Source organism: Rhinopithecus roxellana, chromosome 7 (assembly GCF_007565055.1).
Source record: "Rhinopithecus roxellana isolate Shanxi Qingling chromosome 7, ASM756505v1, whole genome shotgun sequence".
NCBI classification, from domain to species: domain Eukaryota; kingdom Metazoa; phylum Chordata; class Mammalia; order Primates; family Cercopithecidae; genus Rhinopithecus; species Rhinopithecus roxellana.
The window spans coordinates 62,533,530-62,558,721 of NC_044555.1; the positions used below are offsets into that span (position 1 = coordinate 62,533,530).

The 25,192-nt window shown below is 42.5% G+C and overlaps 1 pseudogene across 1 annotated transcript; it reads right to left on the minus strand.

The window, feature by feature from the left end:
• Window positions 1-24,552, minus strand: LOC104654912 (annotated as a pseudogene). Its single transcript, XR_004058269.1, has 3 exons — window positions 23,771-24,552; window positions 2,621-2,740; window positions 1-1,805 (listed from the first exon to the last, which is right to left on the minus strand). The product of XR_004058269.1 is annotated as a transcription factor Dp-1 pseudogene (transcript).
• Between the last annotated feature and the right edge of the window lie 640 nt (window positions 24,553-25,192).

Consider the following 25,192-nt stretch of genomic DNA (forward strand, 5'->3'; position numbering starts at 1 on the left):
TAAGGTTGATGGTGTTTATTGTTTAAAAAGTCGAATTCTGCTGTTTGCTTGGGGCTCTGGACACCGTACCACTGAACAAATGGAAAACTCCACAGAGTCTCGCTATCTGCCAGTGGGGTCGCCGTGCAAACTCAGGGCAAATAAACGGCATCAGGTGCTCACCATCCACAACAGGAGGGCGTTTTATTTTCATGCATGTGGATGAAATACAATTTCTTCAGCAAACTCAGCAAAAACTGTTAAGGGGCAAAACTGAACTCTGCACTTAAAGAAAAATAGAAAATGAAAACACAAAATACTCAAAAGTAAATAAACACTCTGCATCAGCACACTGGTATCAAAACACATCCACAGCACGTCCTAATCCTACGGGAAACAATCCTTGCTTATTAAAGGTGCACATCTAAATTCAGTAGCTTACCAATGTCTTCTTGGGAGTAGGAAAAAAGGGAACAGAAAACCCACATTTAAAAAAAAAAAAAAAAGTTTCTTTTCCCTAAATGTTTTCCTGAAGCTGAATTTGAAGTGGGGAGGACGTCAGTCGTCCTTGTCATTCTCATCGAAGTCATCATCCTCCTCCTCGTCCTCCCCGACGTAGGACACCAGGGTCTCCCCCCTGGAGCCGCTGTACTGAGACTCGTTGGAGCTTGTGGCCAGCACCCCATCTGCACCGTTGGTCAGGTCACTGGCAGAGAACCTTGTGCCTTTAGACGTGGAACCTGCCGCTGTGATGAACACGCCTCCAACAGTTCCCTGAGCCATTTCTGTCACATACGGCTCCAGTGCCTTTGGGACCAGACTTCTGGCCATTTTAAGGTCTTCAGCAGAGCGGCTCCCGGACTCCAGCCAGCAAGCCATGCCCATCCGCTTCAGCACTTCTATGTCACCGTGGATTTCAAACGTGTTGTCAAAATTAAACAGATACTCGAGTTTGTCGTTGGAGATGCTGCAGTCGATGACGGTCTTCTTGCTGGTGTTGACGATGATGAAGGGCAGATGGATGACGGAGTTGGGTGGTGGCGGCCGGCTGGCCTGCTGCTCCGTGTGCCAATTTCTCTGCACCAGGTTCTTGAAGGCAATTTGCTGTAGAATAAGTTCTTGAAGTTGAGACTGTTTCTGTTTTATTCTTTCAAGTCTCCTCTGTCTTTCCACCTCTAAGTTCTGACATTCCTGAGCCGAGTTGGTGGGCAGACCAATCCACTTAATCTCCTTCTTCTCCTTGGAGATGATGTTCATGGCCATCAGCACGTTTAAGGCATCATAGACGCGCCGTCTTATGTTCTTCTGGTCATAAGCTGACTCGTTTGGTAAGATGTGGTTGTTGGCAGCACTGAACTCTGCGACCAGCTCGTCCGCCACTTCGTTGTAAGAAGTGGTCCCTTTCCTCTGCACCTTCTCGCAGACCTTCATGGAGAAATGCCGCAGGCCCTTGCAATTCTCTCCCTTCCTGATGCGCTTCCCTGCAGACCGAGGTGAGGAGTCAGAAGGCTGGTTCTGAGAGGCAAAGTGAGTGCTGGGGGGGTGTGGGCTTCCTACCGCCAGGCTGTTTGACGCTGCAGGTCTCTGAGGCATACCAATCACCACTTGCTGGGCAATGCTGACATTGGACTGTCCAAAGGCTTTTGGCAAAAGCTGCTTCCCGAGCGGGTTGACTGTGGAGGGGTGAACGGCCACGAGGGACACCACGCCTTTCCCGGGACTAAGGTTCTGATCTATGAAGACCTTGAGTTCTCCGTTGGCTTCAATTAGACCGGCATCTTTTGCCATGTTACCAGATCCGGGAAATCAAGGCTACAAATGTTCACCTTCCCAGAGAAGAAAAATGATTTTTCTGGGCGCAGTCCCGGGGTCCCGGCGCAACGTGCAGGCTCGCGGCGTCCACCCCGGACACTGGCGGCGCCGGCCCGGCAGACCGGTAACTCTGACAGGTGGGCTTCCGGGGTCCTCGCCGCGCGCCTCTCACTAGGCCTCGGGCCGCCTCCGCGCTAGGCGCCTCCCGCGCGCGCCGGAACCAGGTCCCCGCGGGCCGCCGTGGGGCGGCCTCCCCTCCCCCGCCCTGCGCGCCTCCGGCCGACCCTGGCCCCGGCCCCCACCTCCGGCGCCGGGCGCGGGCGCTGCTGTCTGCCGGTAGGGCCGGGCCCGGGACCCCCGCCCCACGATTACCTGGGTAGCCCCAACCAGCGCCGAGCGCGCGGGGTCCCCGAGGCACAGGGGCGCGCGGGGCGCGGGAAGGCGCGGGTCGGGGCCGCGCGGCGCCTACACGTGGCCAGGGCACAGGGTGGGGTGGACAGGGGTCCCGCCCGCGCCCCTGGCCCCCGCTTGTGGCTCCCGCGGCATCCCCTGCCGGTCCGCACCTGGTTGCCCGATACAGCCGCGCGGGTGGGGGCACGGTGCGGGTGCGGGTGGGGGCGCGGTGCGGGCGCGGGGAGGCGCGGGCGGGGGCCCAGCCGGGCGGTCCGGGTCCTGGCGGGGTCCCTGCCCTGGGCCGAGCGGCGCCGAGACCACAGGGTAATTTTTAATTACTAGCAGTGTACGTAATTCAGGGATGCAGATTTCAAATATACACCAAAAAGGTAGGCAAATCTGTGCGAATTTTTCTTTTAATTCCCAATATACTTACTTTTTTAAAATTATTTTCAAAAGCTTGTCTTGCTTCTTTGAATGTGCAGACTTCTGTGTACTCGCCCTCAATCTTGGCTAGCATTTTAATACTGAATTGGCTTTCTTTCTGTGAAGAAAACTAAAAAGATATATAATTATAAGCAAAAAAATAATTTTTTTATTGAGACAGTATCTCACTTAGTCACTCAGGCTGGAGTGCAGTGGTGATTATGTCGCACTGCAACCTTGACCTCCCAGGTTCAGGTAAGCCTCCCATCTCAGCCTCCCGAGTAGCTGGGACCACAGTTGTGCACCACCACCACACCTGTCTAATTTTTATATTTTTTGTAGAGACTGAGTTTTGCCATGTTGCTCAGGATGATTTTGAACTCCTAGGCTCAAGCGATCTGCCCACCTCAGCCTCCCAAAGTGCTGAGATTACAGGCGTGAGCCACTGCACCTGGCCAACAAAGAGTAATTTTTTTTTTTTTTTTTTTTTTTTTTTTGAGATGGAGTCTCACTCTGTCACCCAGGTTGGAGTGCAGTGGCGTGATCTTGGCTCACTGCAACCTCTGCTTCCTGGGTTCACGCGATTCTCCTGCCTTGGCCTCCCGAGCAGCTGGAATTACAGGTGTGTGCCACCACGCCCAGCTAATTTTTTGTATTTTTAGTAGAGAGGGGGTTTCACCATGTTGGCCAGGCTGGTCTCGAACTCCCGACCTCAAGTGATCCATCCGCCTTGGCCTCCCAAAGTGCTGGTATTACAAGCGTGAGCCACCACGCCCGGCCGAGAGTAATTTTTTTTAAAAAACCCACATGGAAAGTTAATATACCGGATGAAAACTGCTAGGTGCTCTCTAGAAAACAGCCAACATCCTAAACCTCTTTCTTGGAGTCAGCAATGGAGTAACACTTAATTCCAAACTACTGTATCTGCTATCTTCCTCATCATGTGAGTACCTCCTTTCAGTAGCAGTTGCCCTGGGCAGGGACAGTGACATAATTAACTGTGTTATATTAAGACATTAGCACATTCCTGCAAACCAAGGGTGTTTATGATAGCACTATTTATACTCATTAGTATAAGTAGATACCCCAAGGCATTCTGCTGTTGGACAGAAGCAACCAAATCAAAACCCAGCCTCTAGACAATGTCTTTGTCCTGCTTCCTGAAAATAAATAAAACTTCAATTGACCCATATAATATAAACCAAGAGAACCATTACTTGTATGAAAAGACAGGTGACAAAACAACATTGAGGAGTTAAGATTCATTTGGCCAAACCCATTCCAAAAAAGAAATAATAGTTTTAAATAAAATTTAATTATGTATAATGTGACATTTTAACACATACAACCCTATTCCACTGCCCCTCAGAAAAAGAAAATTCTTCTCTGTGATGTATGGAGATATTGCCACATAGATAATCAAAATTTATACCCATGATACCCTGTGCAGTAAATAAGGCAATGGCTATATATGCACTCATGGAGAATTATTTTTACTTTTCTATACAAGTAAATATAAAATGTACTTCAATTACGTATTTCTAAAAAGAAATCTTCCTTGTTTGTATACATAAATAAAATGCCACTGGAATTAAATCCCTGTTAATATAAAAGGCTTACAACATTTCTTAATCTTATAAATTTCTAACATATGAAAAGTCACATTAGTACAAGATTTTTTTTTAATTTGTATTTTCCAAAGGACTTTTTAAAGTATTCATTTTCCAGAGAACATTTTGAAATAAATGAAAAACAGAGGTGCTTTTTTAAGAATGAATGTCCAATCAATGAATTTAAACTTTACTTAATTATGTGTATTTCATATGACAGAAAACAGATTTTTAACCTAGTATTTTTTTAAGTATCCAAATTGAATCAGCTAGATGACACACAGTAACAACAACAGTAGGCCCACAATGAATGTTTCCATCCTTCCACACTTCATAAGCATAGCCATCTAAAAACAGTCTTCAAGCATGGCTGAGTGAAGAGGTCAGTGAAGTATCTTTGCAAAAAGCAATGATAAACTGGATACAATTGCCAACAAAGATCAGTACTCTTGAAAATGACAAAAGGCATACAACAAATTGAACGTATTGACTCAAGAAATACAGTGAATTTGTGGCATTATTAGCCTGAGCTCCTGCCATCCTGCCTGTCTACCCCTAGCTCTGTGGTGTAGCACTTCTACTGTGGTGTAGCAGCAGGCTATGAGACTAGATGATGGAGAGGGCTGATTTTAAAGTGCAGAAAAATCTATGCTGAGGGGTGTTGTTGAAAACAATAACGGTTTTAGTGGCAAACAACTGAGGAAGATCAACATCACAGCTAAATTGGGGTTGCAATATGAGTTGGGGTGAGCTACAGATAAGAAAGTCAGCTGTAAATTTAACAGAGAGATCCAGCAATAAGACAGCCACAGTGAACCTTAAGAAGCTCCCATATATCCCAACTGTTATGAAAGGCTATATTCACTCAGGAAAGTCCAGAGATTGCCCTAGCTAGCAACTTGTCCCTGGCTACATGTGAAGCCTTGCGTACCCAGAAAGTAAAAGCCAAGGCAGATTACAAGTTCCTGAACTTCGAATGTGACTATATTTGGAGATAGGGCCTTTATGGCGGTAATGAAGGTTAGATGTAGTCATAAGGGTGGGATACTGCTGACAGAAGGGAAACCTCTAGGTATCCAGGTTTAAAAATAAAAAAATAAGACTTTAAAAAAATGAGTAGAAACATTAATAGCTACACACCACAAGAGAGACAGACCCTATAGAATGAATCTGGGCAGAATCTGTAGCTGCTACAATACAGTACCAAAAATGTCCACTTCTAAAATCAATTATAAGACATGCAAAAAAGCAAGAAACCGACTTGTACACAGGAAATAAAGCATTAAATGAAAACTATCCCTGAAGGAGCTGAGATATTAGACTTAGAAGACAAAAATGTCAAACCAACTTTTATAAATATATTCAAAACTAAGGAAACATATTTAAAGATTAAATGAAAAGTACTAAGACAATGAGTTGTCAAATAGAGAATAAAGACAGAAAATACAAAAATTCTGGAGTACAAAAGTACAATAACTAAGATGGAAAAATTTCACTAGAGAAGCTTAAAAGCAGATTTGAACTAGCAAAGAAAGAATCCATGAAGTTGAAAGTCAATCACTAGAGAAAACTGAATGGAGACTCACAGACCAGTGGAATACATCAAGCACACCAACCAACATATGAATAATTGTAGTCCTAGAATGAGAGGAGCGAGAAAGAAGGGAAGAAAAGGTTTTTGAAGAAATAATGTGAGAAAATCTCCCAAATTTAATGAAAATCAGTCTCACCTAACCTGATCAACCAAATCCCATTTTCAAAAACACAGAGATATGGCTGGGCATGGTGGCTCATGCCTGTAATCCCAGCACTTTGGGAGACTGAGGCAGGCAGATCACCTGAGGTCAGGAGTTTGATACCATCCTGACCAATATGGCGAAACCGCGTCTCCACTAAAAGTACATGTAAAGAGCTAGTTTTAAAATATAGGTTGTCCTTTCTTGAGATTTTTATACTTGAGCCTCAAAGGGAGTTATTTGGTTTCATAAAATTAAAAACACGTCATCTGTATTCCTTCCTTCCTTCTGCAAATATGTATTGAGCATATTCTGTTTGCCAGGAAGGTGCCTGTCATTCCGTTCTGTAGTAGTAAAAAGGCACTGGCAATTAAGAGCTTGGAGTTGCCTCAGCTGAAGGCTCCCTAGGAAACATGTAAGATGAAAACAAAAGTGATGCTGTACGTGCAGTGAGCAATACACCCAAAAGGGAAGCCAGAAATGCCAGAGAAAGGAAACAAGAAAATTATAAAAATGGCTTGTGAGAAAAATAGCAGAAGAAAGTCAGGGAACAAATTTGTAAGAAACTTTTTGCTTAGGCCGGGCACAGTGGCTCAAGCCTGTAATCCCAGCACTTTGGGAGGCCGAGACGGGTGGATCACAAGGTAAGGAGATCGAGACCATCCTGGCTAACCCGGTGAAACCCCGTCTCTACTAAAAAATACAAAAAACTAGCCGGGCGAGGTGGCGGGCGCCTGTAGTCCCAGCTACTCGGGAGGCTGAGGCAGGAGAATGGCGTAAACCCAGGAGGTGGAGCTTGCAGTGAGCTGAGATCCGGCCACTGCACTCCAGCCTGGGCGACAGAGCGAGACTCCGTCTCAAAAAAAAAAAAAAAAAAAAAAGAAACTTTTTGCTTCGTGGTTTATTTCACAACTTGCCATTTAATGTCACTCCACATACTTAACCATCCATGCTTGTCTCCAGCATCGCACTACCAGTCCTTTCAATATGTTCTATTCAGGACTTCTTACATGTATCTGAATGCCTCCCAGACACCTCTCTACAAGTTTTCAAGCTACTTTGGTGAATCTAGCGGTGAGAGTAAGCAACTAATTCAGTCCTGAATCCTTACGACTGGTTTAGAAGCTCTGCCCACTCCCGTGAAAGTTCTCTCAACAAACAAAAACAATTGCCATTCAGTCAACACTTATTGGTATAATTAGGTAATGGGGAATTTTGTTTAACACTATTAGTAGCACCATCCCAAGACAGCAGAAAGTTCATAACTTTGGAGAAGAACTTGAGTTCTGGATGAGGCTCCATCTCTTATCAATTGGGGGCCATAAGTCCCATAGGTAAATCTTGGGTTGTATCTGTTGTTAGACTCCCCACTGGTTGGTGCCTGTCAAAAGTATCCTGCTTGGGCAACAAATGTTATCATTATTCTACTTCTCAACTGTATAACCTTTGGAAAGCTACCTAACCTCTCTGCAATGTTTTCTATTTTCTATTCTGAAAATGAATGTGGTAATAATATCCAACTTGAAGAGATACTGCAAGAATTAAATAGGACAGCTTATGTAAAATGCACTTAGCAACTTAATGGTCTATATAATTACTAGTTTCTCTTAGATGCAGTGACTTGGAAGCATTTTAGGATCTTGGAGCATCTTAGAGCCACTGCTGTGAAAAACTGTTATTCTTGCTCTGCTTTAGATAAATGGTTCAACCAGTCTTTATTGTATGCTAATCATCTATCTTTTCACTTTCAATTATTTTAACTGAGCCCTATTCCCATACCCCTTTTCCCTGGCTAGAAGCTTAATATAGGTCCAGTCCTCATTTTTAACTCAATACTTTACTAGGGAAGGCACAACAGTGTAAATTAAACCATATGAAGATTTGAATCAACACAGAGGTATTCAACTCTTCATTCTACTAATAAAACATCATCATTAAATCTTAATTTATTATGGCTTACAAGGATATCAGGGATATATCAAGCCATATTTTTGATGAGGAAATGTTTGTTGACAAAATTTATCTATAAATGACCACATCATTTCTGTTATTAGATGGCATTCCATAAATGTTCTCTAAGAACACTGTTTAATCATTGGGCAGGAAGAGGGTAAATGTGAGGAACAAAACAGAGTGTGTATAAATAATGGCCAAAAAGCACAGGTAAATTCAGTTAAGGAGTCCTCATTTATTTTCTTGTTGTTTATATCTCAAAGAAATACCTGTTTATTGTTTTAAAAGTCAAGAGTTCTTCAAAATAATAGCAGGCTCCTGCCCCCACCTATTCCCACCCATATATCAACTCCTGTGAGGCAAAAAATTAAAACACTTTCATCTGTATATTTTTCTAGCAACTTATCTCCATATTTTATAAATGACATCCTTACACAACTATTTCTTTATGTGTTCATTTAGGCATTCTATATTAATCTGCTAACATGGAAGATGAAACTTTAGCTTTTTTATAATGTCTCCATACATACATCTCCTTTCTTACCTACCCAAAATAATAGTATCACATTATTTGACTAAGTCAATATTCATTGAGCAATATCATGTGCAATTAGGACTACTTTTGTCTCCTTTTTCTCCCCTTGGTATTAATACCCAGCCGCGATCCTGGACTGTCCTTTTACTACTACCCTGGAAGTTCCCTGTGACCCCCTGGTATTGGGGCCTCAGGTTTTGTGATCCCATATTTTCCAATGTTTTGGTTCATTCCCTCTTTTTGACAAACTACAAAAAGGGTATCTTTTTGGAGACCTTGCATAGCTAAAGATATGTTTTCTACTTTCACACTTGATAATTTTGGCTGCTATAGAATTCTAGTTGACAAAGAATTTTCTCTATGAATTTTGGAGACCTTGCTTCATTGTCTTTTCAATTTCTAAGTTGCTATGAAAAGTCCAATGCTAATCCTTGTATGGAACCAGGTTTTTTCTTTTCTTTTTGGAAGTTTTTAGAGTCTCTTCTTTATTGTTTTTCCATTGAATATGCTGGTGGGTCTCTTAAATCTGGCAACTCATGAATTTCACTTATAAAAAATATTCTTGCTTTTTTTCATAATTTTCCTCTTTCCCTTTGTTCTCTTTTAATTGGCACCAACTATTAGACAGAGGTTGGACTTCTCTAATCTTTTCTCTTATTATCAATCTCATTGTCTTTTGGTTGAACTTTCAGAGACGTTTATTCAACTTATTATTCTCATTTTTGCATTTAATTATTTTTATTTCTGCTATCCTATTTTTTTAATTTCTAAGAGTTCTTTTCTGTTCTCTCAATATTCCTTTCAACAATATCCTGCTTTCATTTCAGACATGTGATTACTTTCCTCTCTGACAATATTAATTATAGATTTGGGCATCTGGAAATTTTCTTATGCAGTATCATCTGTTTCCTCCAAGATTGGCTTTCCTATTTGTATGTTTTGTTACCATCACTGCCTTTTAAATCAGACACGTTCCTCAAATGTCTTTTGAATGATAGTTCCTGTTTAACAGTTTCACCCTAGAAAGCTCCCTGGCAATTCTGGGTATGGGAAAGGGCGAGCTAGTTGATGGGCTTTAGCAGAGGGCGATGAGACAGTGTACCTGCATTTACACTGGGATGGAGTGCTCCTCCAAATGTCAGTATCTGTGGTTCTTTTTCTTGAATGTATCTGACAACCGTATATCCTCCTTCAGCCAACTGCTTGTTGGAAGCAGTGGCTGCCAATGTTCTGAATGTGGATTTGAGGAAGAGGTTAACTAAATGTGTGTGCAGGAGGGAGGTGCCCACAATTCAGCATGTAAACTTTCATGTCATTCTGCTTTCAGTGAAGTACCACATCTCTGCCCTTGACTGTGCCTTGGGCCTCAAAGCTGAGTTTCTCTAATTCAATCTGTCAAAAAAGTGAATCTGAAGGCTTCTACTAAGGTGTGGAGGTCCCAGGTGGAGGAACTGCAGGTTTCCCCACCAAACCTTCTCAGATGCTTCTTTATCAGTTCTTTGAATCCATCCCCCTATGTCCATATACTTTGCTTCTAACAACTCTCACCTGCAGGCTTCTTCAGAGCCCTACTTTTGGGCTACAAGGGCAACTTCAGCAGCATGCCAAGAGAGTCGGTAGTACCTGAAAAGTTACATACCCCCCACCACCAGCTGGAGCTCATCACTGGTACAAGAGTGTACCTCTAGCCTGGAGTGTAACATACACTCCAGAGCTTCCCTACAAGATGAGACAGAGGCTGGAATTTAGCCTAAGATCACACTCTTGCTTCGTTTCCTTCCATTCACTGCTTCCTACTTTCCCCATTCTCATACTGGTTTCTCCTTGGAACACTTCCTTAATAAACAATTCCACATGAATCCACATCTCAGGGTCAACTTTTGGGAAACCTGGCCTAAGACCATCATCTGGTTGCTCAGATTTGGGAAAGTATCTGGGAGTCTAACCACTGTTTATCAAACCTGCAACTAATTCTGTTTTCATACCTGACTCACACCCCCACTAACACCAGAGACACCTGGAACCTCCAATTCCTGAACCTTTCTACTGTTCAGGAGGCTGAGACTTCCAGGCTTTTGGAAGTTTGTGGAAAATGTAGAGCACCTTCCTGTATTGTCATTTTAAGTAGAAACTTTAGAAACATTTTGCATTTGATAGAGTTGAGTTCAGGCTGTTCTTCCAAACGTCTTGGGGTACAAGCCCAAGATTCTCTTAGAAGTGTGTGCTTTAGAAAAAAAAAACATGCAGACGGTTTACCTGACTTAAATCTGTAGAATTTAAGAAGTTATATAGTCAGACAAACGTCGGTTCTACTGCTTTACTAGCTGTGTGATGACAGGCAAGTTACTAAGCCTCTCTAAGTCACAATTTTCTCACCTGTAAAATGAAGAAAATACGCTTATCATAGTGCCTGTCACATAGTAAGTCTTATCCTTTGATTTATTTTCTGGTGGTGATAAGTTTATGGTACTGCTGACATATGCCCTCACCTAGTTCCCACATTTCAGAGATGTTTGGCCAAGGTTAAGGGTATAGTCTAAGAAATTAATTCTCAAAATATTTTCCCCAGACCAGCAGCAGCTGCAGCATCACTGGGAACTTGTTAAAAGTGAAAATTCTCCCTGTAGTGCCAGCTACTTGGGAGGCTGAGGCAGGAGAATGGCATAAACCTGGGAGGCGGAGCTTGCAATGAGCTGAGATCCGGCCACTGCACTCCAGCCTGGGCAACAGAGCGAGACTCCGTCTCAAAAAAAAAAAAAAAGTGAAAATTCTCAGGTCCATCTCCAGAAACTTGGGCAGTGGAGCCCAGCCATGTGTGTTTTAACAAGCCCTTGAGGGATTCTAATGCATTGCAGGTTAAGAAACACTTGTGTCAGAAAAAAATAATAATAATAATAACAGACCCACATGGAGATTAAAGCCAAGACTTAGAACCCCAGTTGGTGTGGTATCAAAGATCATAAGCAGAGCTAATCAATATACATGACACCCCTACCCCTGATTAGGGATAGGGGAACGTCATAATTATAGCTTTATTATTAAAGTAGCATAGTTGTTAATATCAAGAGCATTATGTGATAAATGAATATAAATAGGAGCTAGGAATGAAAGAGTGAAGTGCAGATTTAAGTTTGTAAAACTGACAGTGAGTCTATGCCACGTAGCTTTCAAATACTAATAGAGAAGTGCGTTAATGCAAGAAAAAAATACTTTCTGAGCCCAGAAACTGAAGAAACACTTGAAAGAATCCTTAATTGTATTAACCCTTTTCTGAAACAAGCTAATAAATGTACATGACCTGGAACATTTGCTGAGGAAAACTTATTTGAAGTTGTCACTTTGACAGTGTCACAACTATTGAAATTCCTCTGAAATTCTGAATTAGTGCTATGGAAGCAAATTGTCTCTAGAAACAAAGAAGAGAACTTAAGAGCAAAAAATAGCTCATTGAATCCACCACTCAGAATAGGGGGTTGGAGTGGGGAACAGTAAGAAGCAAATATTCCAACGTCACCTGCATAGCAATTTACAGTATCTTCAAGCCAATCAGGTGATTTACTCCAAGGAGCACAAATCAGAGAGACAGGAAAGCCAATTCTTATAACACTGCAAAGATCCTACAGTTTTTAAAAGAGAAAAGAGCCCTTTCCCTGGAGGAAGTGCAGAGTAATTCACACAAGTCCTTGTTTAGGGGTGATGCCCACCCACTCAATTTACTTTGACATATAATCTGCCTGAGCAGCTCAGCTTAATCTCCTGCATGGCAGAGCAGAGGGCTTCCCCCCAGCCCTTTATGACCTCTGTGTGAAAATCTCAAAGCTTTGCTGTTGCCATCCGGGACACAGCAGCTCTGAATGCCACCACAGGGAATATTAGAAAGACTGGCTGAACATCCAAAAGAATACATATGCTATTTAGTCAATGTAGAGTGCTTTAGCATCCTATGCTGAAGCACACCAATACTCAGAATCAATATCCAGAACACTGGCAGCCACTGTCTTCACCAAGCAGTAGGTTGAAGGAAGGTTTATGGTTATCAGATAGATCCAAGAAAAAAGAATCACAGATACTGACATTTGGAGGAGTACTCCATCCCAGTGTAAATGCAGTTACACTGTCTCATCACCCTATGCTGAAGCCCATCAATACTCAAAATCATGGCTGGCACAGGAAATTCTTAGTCTATGCCTGGGAGCATCCTCTGCCAAGCACATGACCACACATTCTCAGTGGCCCTTCATAGCACACCTATGAGGTAGGTGCTGCTTGAATTGCATTTTTTTGGTGAAGAAATTAAGCCTCAGAGATGCTAAGTAACTTGCTTAAAGTCAACCAAATATTGCAGTGGGGTCCAACAATCGCAAGGCTACCTGAATCTTGACAGGCTGTTCTTAACCATCATGCTTTATTGTCTTCATTGAGAGTCCAGCCTATTTCAACAATTGCAATTTGTAATAAATGTGCAATTCTCTTTGCTTCACAAGAAAAAAAAAAACAACATTTTAAAAAGCAAGATTATGTTAATGATATATGCATAAGGACAATATTTTGTTTCTGGTTGGACACTGGATCTCTTCGGCTTTGGATAGCTGTAAAGTCTGTTAGAAATGTGTCTCCTTCCTAAACTCATTGTGTAAGCAGAGATTCAGCTGGTCCCGACAGTGCTTGCTTTGAGATTGGTGATGCTTTTGTTGCCATAGACACCAGATTTCAACACACCACTGAGCACAGGGAATCCATTCCACACAAAGTAATGCAGTCAGCAGATGGGCACAGGAACAGCTAACTGCATATAATGCCATGACCAATATTTGTTTTGCCACCTCTCATTTAGATGTTTTTACCAATGAAGTCTGTAAGACTTTGTCTCTCATCTGAAAAACAGCTTCTTTATGACCCAGATAGCCATACTCACACTTTAACAGGCCAAAGTCGTTCATTTCTCTGGTTCGTTGAATGGTTAAAGCTATTCAGAAAGGAAAATCTGATCTTACACAAAACACTCCTTCATTCAGCTTGCAAAAAGAAAGATCAAATACTTCTTGAAAATTCAGTTTGTTCAAATGGCTAGCACCCCAAGAATAATAGGCCTGTTATCTTGGCAGGTTTCCCTAGTAACTAAAACCATAAAGAAAATAATTAGGAAGAGTTTAGTGATGTGTGCATGTGTGTGTATCTTATATACACATGCATACATATATCTATGTGCATGTGTGTGTATAATGACAACAACTTGTTTTTTTATGAGACAAACCAAACAATCAAGACATTGTATTTGACTGGTGGTCAGAGATGAACTTGTAAGTTGAATCATGAAGAGAAAGACTTGGACATACCATGAACTGTTGGACCAGTTTACCAAGAGACCATCACCATGTGGGGATACTACAGGACCGCCCTGTCACTTGGAGGAAATCCATTGTATATTGTGTTGCAGCCAATCACATGACAAACGTCATTTACTAAATTAACCAGCAAAAGTGTAATTAGAGAAGTTAGTAAGAAATTAATATAATCTGTCATTTTCACATTCAAAGGCCAATACATTCAATAAAATTCCATTAAAACAATCTTCTTATAGAGCACTGGGAGTTTAGTTATTGGCAAAATAAATAATTAAGTTCATTTAAAGGAATTTTTACGGTGTTTAGTTTTCCATTTACTCTAACAAAAATCATGAACTATGTTCTCTTTAAATATAATACAAATAAGTTTGGGTTTTAGTGGAATGTATATTAACAGATGAAAGATATAAATAAAGTGTATCTAAAGCTTTTTGGATTGAGTAGGTCTGTTAAATCATTGTGATTAGAAAATCAAAAAGAAAATATCTGATCATTTTTAATTTAAATTAATTTAGAGTTGGAAGAGAAGCTGCTTTATGTGATACAGGTAAAAATCAATTGAATGATTAAACAGGCATTGTATCATGATTATCAGGCTCATGTTTTCTGTTTGAGAATAATGTAATGAAGTGTCTCTTGAATTACAATGAAATAATTTAAAACTGCTGGGATATGGTTTGGGCCTTTAAAGGAATTCTAAAAACTTGCTGTATATGGTGAAAAATTACATCTATTAGGAAAAAGAAATCCATGCATTTGCTCATTCATTCAATAGATGTCAGCAGATTCCTTAAACATGCAAGGAGATACACCAGGAAGTGACTCTTTCCTTCAGTATAACATACGAACCGGAGAGCTGCTATTTTTGCACCTATGGAAGAAGTCATCCTTAGAACAAGAAAAAATGATGAAAATCATGAAGTTTGTGGACTCGATTACATTTGTTGACAGGCAACCCCATAAAACTGGGGGAAAAAATTGTAATTCAGAGTGTTGTGCTCAAGTCTGCTCCATAAACCAGCAAGAGCGGCATCACCCAAAGCTCAGTAGAGATGCAGAATCTAGGGGCACACTCCAAACCCACTGAGCTAAAAGCTGATTTTTAACAAGATCCCTGGGGTTTGTATGCACATTAAAATATGAGGATCACCAATTGAAATCACAGATTTGGCAACCAGCCTGGGGAATATGGAACCCCATCTCTGCCACTGACTTGCTGTGTGATCTGGAACAAGTTTCTCAACCTCTCTGTGCCTCAGTTTCCCTACTGGATATGATGGCGGTAATAATGGTGCCTATGTTATAAGGTTGTTGGTAGTATTAAGTGACATATATGTAGAATCTAAAAACGTCTAACTCATAGAAGGTGAGAGTAGAATGGTAATTGCCAGAAGCTGGAGGTGGCTGGGGGAAGATGGGCAGGGAAAGGGTAGAAGTTGGTAAAAGGATACAAAGTTTCAGTTACACAGGAGGAATAAGCTCCGATGATCTACAGCAAGGTGACTATAGTTAACAATAATATATTCTATACTTCAAAGTTGCTAAAAGCGGATTTCAAATGTTCTCACCACAAAGAAATGATAAGTATGTCAGGTGATGGATACGTTAATTAGACTGATTTGCTCATTCCACAATGTGCACGTGTATCAAAACATCACATTGTGTCCCATAAATATATACAATGATTGTCAATTACAAATAATGAAATTTTAACAAACAAAGTTACACTTAGCTACATTTTGAAAAGTGACATAATACATGAAAAATTCCTACAACAGTGTGTGGAAATAAGTGATCAATCATTGTCAGTTAGTATTATATCATTTTAGCACTCACTGGGTTCTGGGTCATGGATAACAACGGGTCTAAGCTGTAGCCCATAGAAGTGCCCGCTTCCTGGTGGATCTGTAACCAGCCAATTAGGAATTGACCCAGCCTACAAAAATCCAGCTTGCCCAACCCTGCTGTCATTTCAAGCCAAATTTCAGGGTTTCAGGGTTTACTTAGGCAGTATGCAACACACACCTGCCTAAAAAATGGGGGCTGCTCAAATCCAAAGACTGCATGAAATCCTACACATGCATTTTGTTTGGTAAAAGTTGAAAGGAACAATAAGGAGACTCAGTTTCTACCCTGGAAACCTCCATCCTAACTTTCTGCTCATCAGTTTGGCATATATTAAAAACTCAGATGAAACCCAGTGAGAACACAGGCACTCCCAAATGCGGGTGGAGGGAACAGAAATTGATGGAACATTTTTGGAGAGCAATTTGATAATCCTCTATCAAATAAAAAATATATGTCAACTTTGACCCAACAATTGTGTTTTCAAAATTTATCCTACATAGATAATTGCAAAAGCAGGCAAAAATACAAATATAGAAAGACATATATATGTGTGTTTCAGTTACCAGCAGACATCCAGGGTCCAAAAATACTATGCAGAAAATTCCAGAAATAAACAATTCTTGAGTTTTAAATTTCATGCCATTCTGAGTAGTGTGATAAAGTTTTTGGACATCCTGCTCCTTCCCACCTGGGACGTGAGTCATCCCTTTTTCCAGCGTATCTACTCTGTAAACCACCTGCCCCTTGGTCACTTAGTAGGAGTCTCTAGGCGTCTCGGTTATCAAATCGAAAAAGCAGTATATGTAGCATTTGTTACTAACCACGGTTTCAGGCATCCACTGGGGGTCTTGGAACGTATCCCTGGCAGATACAGGGAGACTACTGTATATGTATATGCATGTATATTATTTATGGCACTATTTATTTGTGATAGTGAAAAAGAAGAAATGAGTCAACCTAAATGTCCATCAATAGGGTTAAATTATAGTACAACATTAAATGGAACGAGTATAAAGAATGTTACATCTCTCTATATAATATGCAAAGATTTCCAATGTACATTAATCAAGAAAGCAAGCTGTATAATATATGTATAATATGATAATTTGTATAAGTGGATAAAATACAGGTATTTTATGGAATAGCCTGTTCTAAAAAAAGAAAAAAATGTTAACTTAAAACAAATTTTAAATAAACAATTTAAAGACTCATTTTGTTTTAGATCTTTGATGAGAGAAATAATTTTTAAGAAAAACTAGGAAAAATGCAGTTGCTGCCATAAAATATACTCCCCAAACTTTACTAAACTTTACTAGTTTAAATCTTAATTAATAGTTAATATCTTAGCTTTTATTTAATTGGCAGCTAGCTGACAGAAAAAACAAGATATCTTACAGGTGTCATGATGCATGGAGGTGACCTGGAAAAGGGAAGAGAAACACCAAAGGGAGGAAAAGCAAACGGATAAAGGAGGTCACAAGACAGACCTTGCCAAGGAATGCAAAAGGGCAGATGCTTTGGTAATGACCCAGTAGCCATTTCCTTCTTCCTTTTTTCGTATCAGAACCTATGTCCAATGATAGAGGTTAAAAATAAAAACACTAGCCTTCCCAGCCTCCCTGAAACTAGAACTGACTAATGACCAAGTGCTGGGCAATGAGTCAGAAGGGAAATTCTTCTAGGATAGAGTGTTCTACATGACGTTAGACAAAGATGCAGGGGAAAAAAGCCTCAGACTTTCCCTCACTACTTCAGTTAGGGGAACACGATTAGTGTACAATCACTACTTCAGTTAGGGGAACACAATGTTTGCAATGACAGCAGCCATCTTACAACATTGAAAGGTGAAACAGCTCAAACACTGAGAACAGCAGAGAAAACAGCTGGAAAGAGCTTGGATTTGGATAACTCTCCTGAGTTACTGAAACAGTCCTGGAGTGGCCTAGTTTTCCACTCCTTGCTAAGTGAGGTAATAAATATTCTCATTATTTAGATGACTTTTTATTGGACATTTTGTTATTTACAGCTAAAAGCATTGCCCCTTATACAGCTGCCAACCACCTGCCTTAGAAATGAGCCAAAGACCCAATTAACAACTTTGCAGTAATTTGCTGTTGTTGTTGTTGTTTTCAAATCACAGCAGGAAGATAGGTACCTCATATTGAGTATCATTTTCTATCTGATATTCAGAATTACCTTAGGTTTTCTGTTAGTAGTAGTGAAAAAGGCTACCATTGATTCCATTTAGCAGCTACTATGTGCCAAGCACTGTGCTAGGTATTTTATCTAGGACTGCTCATCACAGCAACTTCCAAACCAGTCTCCTTTGGCTGGGGAAATAAAATCACATCTACATGTTTCCCGCCTTACTTAAACAACTTAGCATTTCATTACAAATGTAAACCACAAACCACCAGTTGTACTTGTGACTTTGTAACCTATAGAAATCACAGATATATGCATGCCACGCTGCAGCTGTGGAAGGTATCTCAAAATATCATTGACTCTCATCACTGTTTCAAAAGTATCATCATCATTAGACCTGCCGTAAAATCTTATTTAATGTGTTAATAAAGGAGCACATACGCTACTGCTCACACATTTTAAAAATGTTTTGGTAACAGGGCTGCAATATACTTGACTTCCTTTGTAATTCTGTGCTTTTTATTTTATGCATTTAAAGATATTATTCTAAGAAGAGGTCCTATAGGTTTCACCAGACTGACAAGGAGTCCTTGGCATAAAACGGGTTTAGACCCCCCATAACCAGTCCCCCTTGTTATCATTCTTAATATTGTCAATCCACTCTTAATACAGAAAACCGGAGTCATCTTTCTAAAAGGTAAGTTAGATCAAGATATTTCCTCCTTGAAACACGAAACAAATGCAGACTCCTAACTTGACTAACTTGAGCCTCCAGGATCTGATTTTACTCTGCTCATGTCTCCTTCCATGGTTTCAAACTCCTCTATGCCCTGCTCTCTCTGCTCCAGCCATGCTAGCCTCCTTCTGTTTCTTTGAAATGTCCAAGTCATTTCCTACCTTAGGGCCTCTTGCCCTCTGCCTGGAATGCCTGTTCTTAGAGCAGCCACTTGGTTCCCACGCTCTAGTGATTAGCCAGGACGTTGCCTCCACAGAGAAGCTTTCCTACCAAACAGCAGCCCTCCCCTTTCCCACCTGTCCTCAGTTAGTCCCTGATTACATCCTTAAGAACACTTAACTAGAAGGACTGATGTTATTATTTTCTTCACCAACAGACTTGTATTTTTTGTTCACTACTGAACCCAAGCATCTAGTAAGTTGCCTCACACCATGTAGAAACTTGACGTTCACTGAATGAATGAATGAAAACCGGAACAAGTCAACGAAGAAGCTCTTATTAATCAATTTACAGGTGAGGAAATTGAGGCTCAACGATGTTAAAATATTTTTCCCACTTTGGGAGGCCGAGTCGGGCGGATCACGAGGTCAGGAGATCAAGACCATCCTGGCTAACAGGGTGAAACCCCCGTCTCTACTAAAACTACAAAAACTTAGCCGGGCGCTGTGGCGGGCGCCTATATTCCCAGCTACTCTGTAGGCTGAGGCAGGAGAATGGCGTGAACCCGGGAGGCGGAGCTTGCAGTGAGCCAAGATCGCACCACTGCACTCCAGCCTGGGGGGAAGGGCGAGACTCTGTCTCAAAATAAAATAAAATAAAATAAAAATAAAATAACGTAACATAACATAAAATAAAACAAAATAAATATTGTATATTTTTTTCCAAGATCACTCAGTGGCAGAGTTATTATTTTGACTGAGATCCTAGGTCTCCCCCTAATCCCTCTGCCATTGTCCGCTCCATTTCCACCAATCAGTGGAAAGCCAAATGGACCCAATGTAAGTTTTTCTGGCATGATTTCTTGAGACTTCAATGCCCCATTGCTCAAGGATATCTGCCTAAGAAATCCTTGGAGCTATTCCAGGAAGGCCAAGTTAAGTGAAAATACATGCCTGGAGAGAGGGATTCTCTGTCTCTTGCCACATACACATACATCTTTTTCTTATATCTGAACCTTGTAAACATAAACACAAACAACGAAAATCAAATAAAAAGAAAAGAACCTACAAAAAAGTAAACTAAGGAAGAAACAAATTAGATAAACCCAGGGGAAATGTCTACACATAAAAATAGATCTGCTAAGGTACTGTATGCTAGCTTATAGGGACCACAGTTCTAGCCATACACTCCCTAGTAGCCAACACAAAGTGAGAAACAGAATCAGTTACGTGACATATTTTGAAGATTTTTACAATTCAATCAATTACCAGGAGTCACACAACTATTACTGTCTCTACAATCTGAGAGCAATTCCTCTTGTGGGTCTTTAGAGTGAAAGGTAGGATATAGTAATCAGCATTCTAAACTACAGACCTTTTAAATAAACCTATCAAGCTTCATAGAATGGTGTCTTACAGTATGCCTTAATAGAGGTGGCAATTATAATGCTAAAATCTGTGCAGCATAGTATTGCTCACTATTCAAAGCATGCTCTATGGACCTGCAATATCAGCATCACCCAGGAACTTGCAGCTCTACAAGATCTGCAGGTGATTCCTAAGCACATTAAAGTTTAATAAGCACTGCTTTATTGGTTGAGCTTAAGCCAAGAAAAGTAATTGAAAGAAACTATAATTCATTCATTCATTCATTCATTTAACAAATATTTACTGAAACTTTGGCAGTAGCATAGAATTTCTCTAAACATGACACCAAAACTACCACCATAAAGGAAAATATTGATATAAATGGGGCACCACTAAAATTGGGTGATATTTGTAAACACACACAAAGCTGGGTATCTAAAATGTGTCAGGCAGTCTTGACAATGAACATCAATGAAACCAAAAATGTCTACCCTTATGGAGCTTACATTCTAATTGGCAAAGGCATAAATAAACAATTTAAGTAAAACGAATCATGAAAGGGGGATAAGTTGAGGGTGGTGTTGCAATTTTAAATAGGGTAGTCAGGAAAGGCCTCAGTGAGGAAGCAAAGACCTATATGAGGCCAGGCACAGTGGCTCATGACTGTCATCCCAGCACTTTAGGAGAATGAGGCGGGCAGATCACTTGAGCCCAGGAGTTCCAGAACAACCTAGGCAACATGGTGAAACTCTGTCTCTACAAAAAATACAAAAAAATTAGCCGGTGTGGTGGCACATGCCTGTGGTGTCACCTACTTGGGAGGCTGAGGTAGGAGGATCACCTGAGCCCAGGAGGTCAAGGCTACAGTGAGCCATGGTTGCACCACTGCACTCCAGCCTGGGTGACAGATTGAGACCCTGTCTCAAAAAAATATATACATAGATCAGGTGCGGTGGCTCATGCCTGTAATCCCAGTACTTTGGGAGGCCGAGGCGGGTGGATCACCTGAGGTCAGGAGTTCGCGAGCAGCCTGGCCAACATGGTGAAACTCGTCTCTACTGAAAATAAAAAAAATTAGCTGGACGTGGTGGCACACGCCTGTGATCCCAGCTACTCGGGAGGCTGAGGCAGGAAAATCGCTTAAACCCCGGAGGCAGAGGTTGCAGTGAGCCAAGATCATGCCATTGCACTCCAGCTTGGGCAACAACAGTGAAACTTCATCTAAAAAAAAAAAACTATATATATATATATATAGGGAGAGAGAGAGAGAGAGAGAGAGAGACCTATACAAGGTCAGAGATCTAGCTATAAATATCTAGGGGGAGTGTTCCAAGTAGAAATAACTATAAGAACAAACAGCCTGAGACAGGAAAGTAACTAAAACAGTAAGATGGCCAGTGTGGTTGAAGAAGAATGAGCAAGGAGTAGAGTAGGTGTGTAGGAGGCTAGATCATGTGGGGCCTTCTCAGCTATTTTTAAGAATCATAACTTTAACTGTGAGATGACAAGCCACTGGAGAAAAAGTAATAGGGAGCCACTGCAGTATGCTGAGCAGGGAAATAATATGATGAAAAGTGTCTTTTGAAATATTTGTTTCTTAGGGGTAGATGGAACGGCTTGAGTGGGAGATTCCAGCTCAAAGTATGTTGCACCAATCCCAATATATGGTGATTCATTCATTCAACTCTTTATTAGATGGCAAAGATGTGCCAAGTAATGTGGGGAGGATCTAAATTAGAGTGATAACTGAGGGAACTGCCAGAGGAATGTGAATATAAATGACATCGGAGGGGAAGAAACGCAGGACATACTGACAGATTATTTATAGAGAAATGACACAAATTCGCAATTCAATTTAATCAAGGTTTATGGATCACCTACTGAGGGCAAAGTCCTGTGCTGGCTAGGACTTGCGGGGTGGGGATGGTGTGTAAAACTTGTACTTTCCCCTCAAAGGGCTTCCAGCCTGGCGTGCTTAGCCCTTGCCCTACACCTTTCAAGCCAGAAAGTCTTGAATTGCCACAGCTGCAGCTGGCACTGGAACTAACTGGTTTGCTCAGGTTAAGAGATGGCTGTTGCTTTTGTTGTTGTTGTTGTTATTCTTGACGCTTGTTCCATCTCCTGGGAGCAGGGGCCAAAACACCTCAACTCGATTAGTACAAAAAAAAATAGATCTGGTTTGGCAGGAGGGCAGAAGAGAGGTCTTAATAAATGTCTTTGTGGCTCAGTGTTGCAGATTGGCCCAAACCACCAGTTTTTGGGCAGAGTCCTTCTGGTCTGCTTCCACCTATGTGACCTGGTGGTCACACACTGTTCCCACTCCATTCTGAAGAAATCGCCTCAAGGCATGGAAGGGGGAAGAGGCAAGATTAAGGAAAACAATTGGGAAAAAAAAACTTGAAAATCGCCTGCTGCCAGACTACAAGGTGAGGGGAGCAGATGCAAATACAATGCAAATGATATGTAAATATCTCTGTGGCCTTCTGAAAGGTTTTCTACAACTGGAAGGGCATTTGAATAACTACTGGCAGTAACAGTGACTCAGAAGCACAGCAAATTATTTCAAGACAACTTTGTGACATAGACCTTTGCTGCCCAGCTAACACAGTGCACTTTCTTTAGTCATCTTTTTTCTCACTTGAATCAACCTCACCTGCTATTAAAACAAAAAAAACAAAAAACAAAAAAAAAACCTGTCTGCCTCTGTAGATGTTATCTAAGTTACTCTTTTAAAACACTCTATATACCTTTAATTTTTCTTCAAACGCCTTTCTCACCTAAATAAAGCCAAGTTAAATGTGTCACTTCCTCCCTAGAACAATACTTGGCTCCAGTGGATTATGAATGAAAGTGCCTCTCTCTCAGTTCTAGTCACTATGATCCTTCAGAGTTTTGTTCTTTTTCCTACTCCACAGGAACTGGCATATTCTCTTCCAATAACCACATGCTGATTTCAAAGTGAGTCCAGGAAAAAATATGTATGTGAAAACCAATTCACTTTTAGGAGCCACTGTAAAGTTATTCATCAAGAAAAGCTGCCTGTCAAGAAAGCTGTGGTCTTGCCCATCCTAAGCAAATATGTTTAAGTGAAATAATGCACATGCAACCGCAATGGGGTACATTTCCGGGTACATTTCCGTCTACCTTTATGTATTTTTAAAGGGGACACTCCTATCAGATATGCATTTAATAAGAGCCATGGGTTGAACTGAATAGTAAGCAAGACAGTAAATACATCAGACCCACAGCTGAGCAGTTATTCTTGGTTACAGACCCAGGGCTCCAGAAGCAACTTACCTCCACATCGGCCCCGAAAAGTTCCATTACTTTCTAGCACTCTAACATTCGAGGATGCCTCAGCTTTTGACAGCAGAGTCAAAGGAAAGGAAATCCCTTCCATTTCTGAGGTTTTCATCTTACTTGAAAGGGCCACACTGTCATCCCCCAGAAAGCTAACAGGCATCTGGAGTGATGCCACGTTCAGCGTAAAAACACGGACAAAGCGCAGACGCCGAATCTCAACAAATGAGAGACTGAAAAAGACAGGAAAGATGACGGACAAAAACAGGAGGCAGACCTCAAGAGACTGACGAAATGCTAGCACCACACGAAGAGTAACAAAGAGATGGAGAGCAACCCGGGGCAGTGCTGCCGGAGCCAAGGAGTCCGGGGAAGGGAGGCCGGGCAAGCGGCGAGCGCCCTCCCGCGGCCGGGGCTACTTCTTACCTCCTGGGCGAGTTTCTGTTTGAGCCCCAGCGCGGCACACAGGTAGCCTGCGCGGCCCACGAACAGCTAGTCGGAGCCGCACTCCAGGAAGGAGACCGGCGCGCAGACGGCACACAGAGCCCGGAACTTGCCCAGCGGCTGCACGTAGTCGGACCGGCCCAGGGCGTGGTACACGAGCGTGGCCACGGCGTACACGCCCGCGCCCCCGAGCAGGAAGGCAGCGCGGGTGTCGGCGTCCGGCTCGCCCCACTCCTCAGCGCCGGCGCACGCGTCGATGAGGCGCATAGCTGAGCTCAGGTAGCGTTCCCGGGGCTCTGCGAGACGTGGTAGAGCATGTAGGCCACTTCGGCCACGCCGTCAAAAAGCCACCCCTGGCAGCCGCTAGCCCCGGCCGTCGCCGTTCGGGCCTCGGCGCTGCCCCAAGTTGGGGAAGCTCCTGGAGGATGCGCTGGATGGTAGCGGTGACCAAGGGCGCCACCGCCTCCTCACACTGGCCCGCCAGCAGGCTGCCCTGGTAGTCATCGAAGCGATTGGCGAAGCAGCGCTTGGTGTCCATGCTGTTACCCGTGCCCCCTAGTGCGGAGCTGAGGGCCGCTTGAAGTCGTGCCCTGCAGCCGCGCACACCACCTCCGGCTCTCTGAGGCACTCGGATGGCGGTGTATGCGGCGGGGAAGGAGCGAGAAGGATAAGACGGGAGGTGACAAGAGGAGGCGGGCAAGTAGCGGATGGCCAAGTGGGGCGCCGGGCTGCGATCGCGGGGATGCGTATCGTGCGCCCCCCTCTCAGAGGCCGCGCCCTCGCCGAACCCGCCCCCTCCTGCCCCGCAGCAGCTCAGCGGCCTCTCCAAGGGGCCGAGGTGATCTCTGGCAGGACCCACGCGGGGCCCGCGCCACGCCTCCCGCTCCGCCCCCGGCTCTTCCCCTCCTGGCGGAAGGCCGGGGACGTGCGGGACGCTGATCTGGGACTCTGGGACTCAGCATACACACACCTGGTGGTATAAGTGACAGTCTTGTCCCTTGTATACTCAAAGTGTGGTCCTTGGGTTAGAAGCATCAGCATCACCCGGGAGCATGTTAAAAACGCAGCGTCTCAGGCTTCGCTCCAGACCTATTGAATCGAAATCTGAATATTCAGCAAGATCCCCAGGTGATTCGCGTGCACATTGAAGTTTAAGGAGCCATGGAACTAGGCTAGAGTACCAAGACAAAACTAGGCGCCTTCTTTGACGTTTGTATTTCATCTTGGTCGCTTCGGAGTTCTCATTATGAATGTTTCAATCCCAAAGGCTGCGGTATTTGAGCACATCATGTTTAATGCATTAAAACGGTGAAATACCCCGTACGGGAACTTTTTTCCCAGCTTTGGTTTTTGTATTGTTTTCTTCGAGTATACAGGAGTAAAAACTCAAAGAACCACACCAGG